This window comes from Mustela nivalis, assembly GCF_964662115.1.
Source record: "Mustela nivalis genome assembly, chromosome: 3".
NCBI lineage: Eukaryota > Metazoa > Chordata > Mammalia > Carnivora > Mustelidae > Mustela > Mustela nivalis.
The window spans coordinates 152,953,230-152,961,324 of NC_139022.1; positions in this window are offsets into that span (position 1 = coordinate 152,953,230).

Sequence of the window (8,095 nt, forward strand, 5' to 3'; positions counted from 1 at the left end):
TTGTTATTTTTGTAACATTTCAACCATTTAAGTACTCTATGAAATAAGATATAATTATACTGTGGTTCCATTCCCTCTTATTTGCTTGATTGTTTGCTTGTTTTTTGTAGAGAAGGTAGAGAGGGAGTCTCTCTGGCTAGAGCAATAACATAAAATTGTCTGTGGAATGGCTTATAAACCCAGGATGATAATTCCCCATCGTTTAGCAACAATTGAAGGGAGTGTGTGCACTTCATGCTGGGTACTCATTTCCAGACTTTTGCATTCTACCAGGTGGTAATTTTCCAAAAGCAAATTTGATAGCCGGTGTAAGGTTGCCAATTTTCTTTTTTGTTTTGTTTTGTTTTGTTTTTTTCAAGGAAGAACATAAACACAAATACTGTATCTTCTCCAGCCATCATTTCACATAAGAAAGAACATTTTATGCTGAAAGAAATAGGAAGCATAAAATTTGAGAAAGAACAGTATTTTACAGTTTATGGAAAGCCCACAGTATGTAAATAGACCTGTGAATGTCCCTTATAGGTTGGACCTATTTTGCCAAGCTCTGTCCCAGACCCTGACACCTAGGCAGGTCCACTTGAGTATGAATCCTGTTTCCATGGTGTTTACAACCCTTCCACACTGGAATGTCAGTAAGCTGGAAGGTATGTGAGTGTGTGTGTGTGTGTGTGTGTGTATGTGTAGAGGGAAAAGTATCTATGAATGTCTTTTTTTCAGCCTAAGTCATTTTTTTAGGGTATCCTCTTTTTATGACCTCTGAAAGAATAAAGAATCATATTTGACAGAAAATATTTTTAAGACCTCCATGGAGATTACAAACTTTAATAGAATTTGAAAGTCTTCTTCTACAGAATCTTTGGAATCCACATGCACAGGTTTCACCCTAGCATTCCACAGTATAGGGAGAATTGCTCTTAGTAAGTCAAATCCCCTAGGAGGAAAAACAAAAAAATTCCTTCAGATTAAGTGACCTTTGGGAGATGGCTGAATTCTCAAGGTTGTAACTGGATCCTGGATGCTTTAAATCATGTTAGTTTTGATTGTTATCAGGAACTCAAATCCAAAGGAAGGCTCATATTTGCTCTGACTACTACCAATTCCCATACCACATTTTAATATATCTGATCTAAGAACATGATTAAATTAACAGATTCTTTAAATTTTGAGAAGAGTGGGGCACCTGGTTGGCTCAGTCAGTTAAGTCTGCCTCTTGCTCAGGTCATGATCCACGGGTCCTGAGATCTAGCCCTGCTATCTGCCTTCCTGTGCAGTGGGGAGTCTGCTTCTCCCTTTGCCTCTGCTCCCCCCCTTACTCGGGGGTTCTCTCTCTCTCTCTCTCTCTCAAATAAATAAATCTTAAAAAAAAAAAAAAATTTGAGAAGACTGGATCAAACTGTACCAAAAAAAGATCCAGACACTTCAATGAGCACAAAGTCAACTTCAGTTTCTTTTATTCTTTTTCTTTCTTTTTTTTTTTTGAAATTTAAACATTCTGTAATTTAAATTCAGTTCATTAACATATAATGTATTACTGGTTTCAGAGGACCAGGCCTATGATTCATCAGTCTTAATAATACCCAGTGCTCATTCCATCACATACCCTCTTTAATGTCCATCACCCAGTTACCCCCATGCCCCACTCACCTCCCCTTTAGGAACTCTCAGTTTCTTTCCTATGGCTAAGAGTCTCTCATGGTTATCTTTACTTAGCTTTACCTCACTTATAATAGGCCTTCAAAATTGTATTTATTCTAAACCACTCAAATGACAAAGGTAAACTGTGATGAAATATATAATAGAAAAAAAAAGAAATATATAATAGAAATGCACATATGCTTTTTAAGAAGTTTGGTTTCTTCTGCCTGATTTGTTCTTGGAAAGTGGAACTCAGTGTTCAAGTACTACTAATTTCATATCTACCAGGTAGATCTCTTTCTATAAGAAATTCCTGCCAAGCTCACCAAAAATCCCTATTGAAATTACTTAGGGCATTTCCAAAGTCAAGGCAGGTTTAACAGCTACCTGGAAATTAATGATTATCATGTATACTAAAAAAGTGATGATGTGATGACCAATAATTAGAATAATCTCTACTGCTTTGCAAGTACCTTTATTTTATCAGTCAAAATGGAATTTTTATTTTGACAAAAGTATCATGAGGACAAGTCTATTGGAAATGAATTTAAATAATTTGTCAGTCAAATAATGGAAATAATCTGTATCAGAAAACTATATACAAAGAAAGGTCTATATTTATACACTAATGCTATATTTATATATCAATTTATATACTACATTCTCTGCTATACATGTATGCATATACAAAACTACATAGGTATATGCATATATATGCATTTACATGGGTGTGTATAAAAATTGCACAAAAAATGGAAAGAGAGGAGATTACTGGGCTTCTATTACAGTTTGAAAATGTCTAATCATTTGGAAGCACTGTTGTTTATAATCAGAATAAGTCACAATTACATAAAAAATTCCTTAAAATATGAACCCAGTGTATATCATTTAACTCCAAAAGCTGTTTTTCTGAGTCTTCTTTTGTAAATTGTGAGGTCTTTATTAACATGAAGTTTTTTGGAAGGCAGGAGTCCTCTATTAACAGAAAGACCACTGGAAACTTAAGGGATCACATCTTGCATCTTATTCTAAACCATAACCATCTATTATATCTTGAAAGAGATCAGCAGGAATAGAGTGCAGGAACTTATAGATGAGCTGAACAGAGCAAAATGAATAACTATTCTGGAAATGGAAGGCAGACTAATGAAGGGAAGGTGGGAGAAGATGGATAAATTTTTATTTCTTCCAAAATTTACATAAAGTTAAGCATGACCTTTAGGATGACATCTGAGGATAAAAGGTGTTGCATAAGGGAAAACTCAAAAAAAAATCTGAACAAGATAATATTAGGGCTTGCAGAACTGATACATAATTTGAACTACCATGAGTTACTCCATTGGGTATGGAGTGGAAAGGAAACCAAAGAACTTTTTAAAAGGTAATGGACAAAAAACCTTAATAATGAGTGATATTATATACCTCTTTCTCCATGATAACCACATATACAGAGGGACAAATATGGCTAGAGAGGTAACAACCAAGAACCAGGTGGAGAAAAAAAAGTGTTCATTTTTTAAAACATCACCTAATTGGTGATGTTGAGTTGAGTTGGTGTTTTTCTTAGGTGCCTTACTTATATTATAGAAAGAACGAGTGGGGGAAAAGACCATAGATGGAAATTTAATATGGGATATTTCCTTTGGTTAAAACATGGGTCAATAATCATCATCAATAGGGGTGCCTGGGTGGCTCAGTGGGTTAAGCCGCTGCCTTCGGCTCAGGTCATGATCTCAGGGTCCTGGGATCGAGTCCCGCATCGGGCTCTCTGCTCAGCAGGGAGCCTGCTTCCCTCTCTCTCTCTCTCTGCCTTCCTCTCCATCTACTTGTGATTTCTCTCTGTCAAATAAATAAATAAAATCTTAAAAAAAAAATAATAATCATCAATAGAAAATGCCAAGTGACTGAATTTCCCTTTACTTTATTGTCCCCCAAATTATGATTCGATTGACTAGTAAGTACCTAGATTTATGGCTAGAGTCATTTGAAAATGAGTGTACAGAAGATAGAAACATTATGAAAAAAGAGAGAAATAAACAACTTTTTTGAGCTCAAGGGGAATAGGAGAGCAGAAATAACATGCTCCCAAATATGTTGAAGGTTTTGGTACAATCTGGACGAAGGGTCGAGGCATTTGAAAGCTAGATGGACACAGACTCCCTAGGAAAGCAGATCCTGAAGAGATACAGGTTAAATGTGATCATGCAGATGGTTGGATTAATGAGTATTTTAAAAAGTTCAGTAACTGCACAAAAATAGACTTGGTCTCTAATCAAGAGTTCATATTTGCTCACCTGGCCATTGTTCCAAAAGATGTTACTTACCATCCTTATTACTTTTGACCTCATCTTGCTATACTTCAGTTCCCTTTTCTGTATGTGGACTGTGTTGGTCTGGATGAAAGCTCTGGATCAAAGCTCTTTTTCAACTGTATCACTTTGTGAATTCATTAGGTTTTACTGACTTCAAGATTCTACTTAAGAATGTTTTGGTCTCATGAAGATTGTTATGAGGAAGTTATTAGAGATAAGCAGAGAAATGGTCATCATACCAACAGCAATACAAATCTCAAGAAAAGGCAAAGAAGATGGAAATTGTAACATATCCTCACTCAGCACAGGTGGGAAGAGTCAGGGTACACACTGTTGTGCTTGATAATAGAAAAATCTAGAAAGTAATGGAGAATTTCTGTTTCAGCACCTCATAGATACTTGAGAGCTCTTAGCAGTGGGATTCTCTACCACAATCTTGTCAGTTGTGTTATTGCCCAACATTACAATCACCTGTATTGAAAGGTAATGTTTTTGAAGGAAACCATGTGGGGAAGAAAAATTCTCCTCTGTCTTCTTGGGTTCTCAGTGGTTCTGAGAAATAAATAGACAGTGGGCAGATTAACAAGAGAAAAATCACACAAATGTATTTGATGTTATAAGTTTAATATGGCAGAGAGTAGTTTTACAGAGGGAAAAGAAACCCTGCAAAGAAACTGCTAGGCTTGGAGGCTTTAAAAAAGTATTTATTTATTTATTTATTTATTTATTTATTTGAGAGAGCTCTAGGCTTGGAGGCTTTAAAAAAGTATTTATTTATTTATTTATTTATTTGAGAGAGCTCAAAATCATAAGCAGGGATTGGGGGCTCTGCAGAAGAGAGAGAGGGAGAGAAAGAATCCTCAGTGAGACTCCCCACTGAACACAGAGCCCCATGTGGGGTTCTATTCCAGGACCCTAGGATCATGACCTGAGCCAAAGTCAAAAGTCGGCCACTTAACTAAATGAGCCACCCAGGTGCCTCTGCTTGGAGGATTTTAAATCATTTTGACAGAGGAGGATAATTATAAAGGGAAGTGACAAAGTAAAAGAAAGGGACTTAGAGTTTCCAGGTGGGACAAATTGAAGAAGACAAATATGCGGGAAACTAATGGTAAATAGGGGGTAGTTAGTAAGGTTATGCACATTCAGTCCATATTAAATATGTCATTAGGGAATTGTAGTTTAAAATAATAAGGTACGATTACACATCCAAAATCCAAAATATGGTCAACACTAAGTGCTAGCAGAGAGACAGTAAAAAGATCAATGGTTGCCAGGCATTATAGGGCAGGGAAGGATGAATAGGTGAGGTGCGGAGGATTGAGGGGTAGTGAAAATACTCTGGGTGACACTATAATGGTGGATATAGATTATTACACGTTTATCAAACCCATAGAATATACAACATCAAAAGTAAACTCTGATGTACAATACGGACTTTAGGTGAGAAAAAAAAAAACAAATTAAAACACAAACAAAACAAATGAGCCCTTTCCCCATAAAACCTGTTCTTGAAAATTAATCCTAGGTGAGTATGTGCGCACACACACACACACACACACACACACACGTGTACTGCTGTATAATCAATGCATCAGAAACAAAATCACAGCAGAAATTATAAGATATTTGGAACTGAGAAACAATTAGAGTACTACATATAAAAATTTGTGGGATATAACTAAAACAATGTAAATCAGAATATGTATTGCCTTAACTGAATGTGTCAGTAAATGAGAAATTTCAAAATCAGTAAGCTAAGTTCTTCTCTCAAGAAATTAGAAAAAAGCAGCAGTTTTAACAAACAAAAAAGAAAATAGTGTGTTAGAATCAAAATTAATTATTTTTTCAAAATGGAGCAGACCAAATTAGAACAGTGCATGGCATCGAGTAAAGGATCTGTAACTGTGAGCTATTATTACAGTTAATTAAGTGCAGGGATGTAATAAAAAACATTCATCTACTAAGGGTCTGGAGATCTGTCTTCTAGTCCTTTTCCTTTTTCTTTGAAAGACTAGATATTGTGTTATTTGTGATGAGTCACATAACCCCCTGGAACTTGATTACTCAATATGCAAAATGAGAAGTCTGGATGAAAAGTCATACCCCGTCCTGTGTCTCTGGGATTCTATTTTTCCAGGACCCTAGTAGAGGCAACAATTTGCCTTATATAAAATTCCTCTTGTAGACTTTTCTTACCGTATGGATCACTACTGCCTGTATGGGAATCTAGAAAGGATGAAAGTCTAAACTGTGCATAACTAATATTATTAGTAGTAGGATTATGGCAAGGTTGACCCTCTTGCTACTGTTATTTCCTTTCAGGGTGGTCACAGTTAATTTGTGACTAAATTCCCATCAGGAAAACCAAAACCCTCTTCTCTCTTGAGAATCCTTTTTCTTGGGAAAATTTGTGACTCTCTTCTAAGGCATGTTACAGAGATCGTGAGCTGCTGCTAAATGTTCCTAGCTTGTTAAATCAATCTCATGTTCATTTACTCAAGGAAAGTCTGGTCTGAAAGAAAATGAAGCAGGCACTTTCATTTCTCCGATAAGTAGAAGTGAAATAGAAAACTCATTTCTTTTTCAAAGTACAGAGAAAAAGGTCATGGTGCATTTTTTCCCCACAGTACAGGGAAGACTTTCTTCGCTTTTTCTTGATCTTTCCCTTCTAGCACATTCTAAAAAAGAAGACTGATAGTTAGGAAGAGGACCAGAGGAACCACTGTTCTTCACTTTATCTGTTCTCTACAAAATTGCAGTCAAATGTTGTCAGAGACCCTTCTGAGGGGTACTATGCATTTCAAATTATTTTCCTAGTAACGTGAAGAATTATTTGCCTTTTTCACTGCCATTCTCTCCCGTGTCTACAGTGGAGTAGGAAAAACAGACAGACACCAGATTTTGTGGTTAGAATGAGTCCATAAACAGACCCTACATCAAGTCATCAAAGCTCAATGAGAAGAAGAGACTTTAAACTGGCAGGGCAATGGAGTTGGACAAGATAAACCTTGAGGAGAACTGTTTCATGGAGACTGAAAGTCTTGAAGGTTTGACAGAGGCTTTATCCATTAAAGCTGACTTCTCAGATCTGGAGGCACAACCCTCTGAACCCCAGCATCTACTCCCTTGGCTCTAAAAAATTACCACCATCACTTGATGGGAGTACATTCAAACCACACACATACTGTGTAGCCACTTTACATAGCTGGCTCCTTTCCAAATGCTGCCCTAATGCACTTAAAAAAGTATTTAAATAATACATTACATGTTAATTAAAAAAAATTAAAAAAATTTTAAGTATTTAAAATTGAAATATGAGATTCAAGGAAGGTGAAGAATTAAAAAAAAAAAAAAAAGTCTTGCCACATTTTTTCCCCAGGGAAAATTTAATTAGATTTGCAAAAAAGGAAATTTTACTTACTATGGCATTTCTGTTAATCTGTTCCAATATCATTAAGTAATCCAAATGCTTTTGATAGCACCCTTGTTAAGTACTTTATAATAGTTAGATATTAATCAAATGTACTATTTGTTTATGAATCTTGTTAAAAAACAAGGCCTTGTGTATAATAAATGTGTAATCCACATTATGGCACATATGGTTGTATAATTCATTTTAAACAAGGATTTTTAACCACTGTGCATTCTGAAGTAAATAATAGGTTTAATATTTTCAAGCCAGAAACAATTCAATCTATAATTAAGTATGTTACAATAGCTAAACTTCAGAGTTGCAGTGGAAATTCCTTTGTTTTGGGGAAGCTTTAGATAGTTGAGGAGGAATGATTAAGTTCTAAGTGCCCTATTGTCTTTTCCATCCAAATAGGAGATCAAGTCACCACCTTTAAATTTACTATATAAAATAATAATAATAGTAATAAATTTACTATATAACTTCAGAATTTCAGGGGTAAATTTTGAGGAATGATTAACTTGCTAGTCATGCTAAAAATGTACAGATAATGATTGTAATGAGTGCTCTTCTTCTGGAAGCAAAGTAAGAGAGCATAGCCTTTCGAAAATTCCAACCAAATCTCTTCTCTGTGGTATTATATAAAGGAACACTGGTGCCATGGTAGCGAGTGCCTTTGCTTTCTCCTGTTCCTCTTTAAGAACAATGGGAAAAAGTTAAATCAACGTAT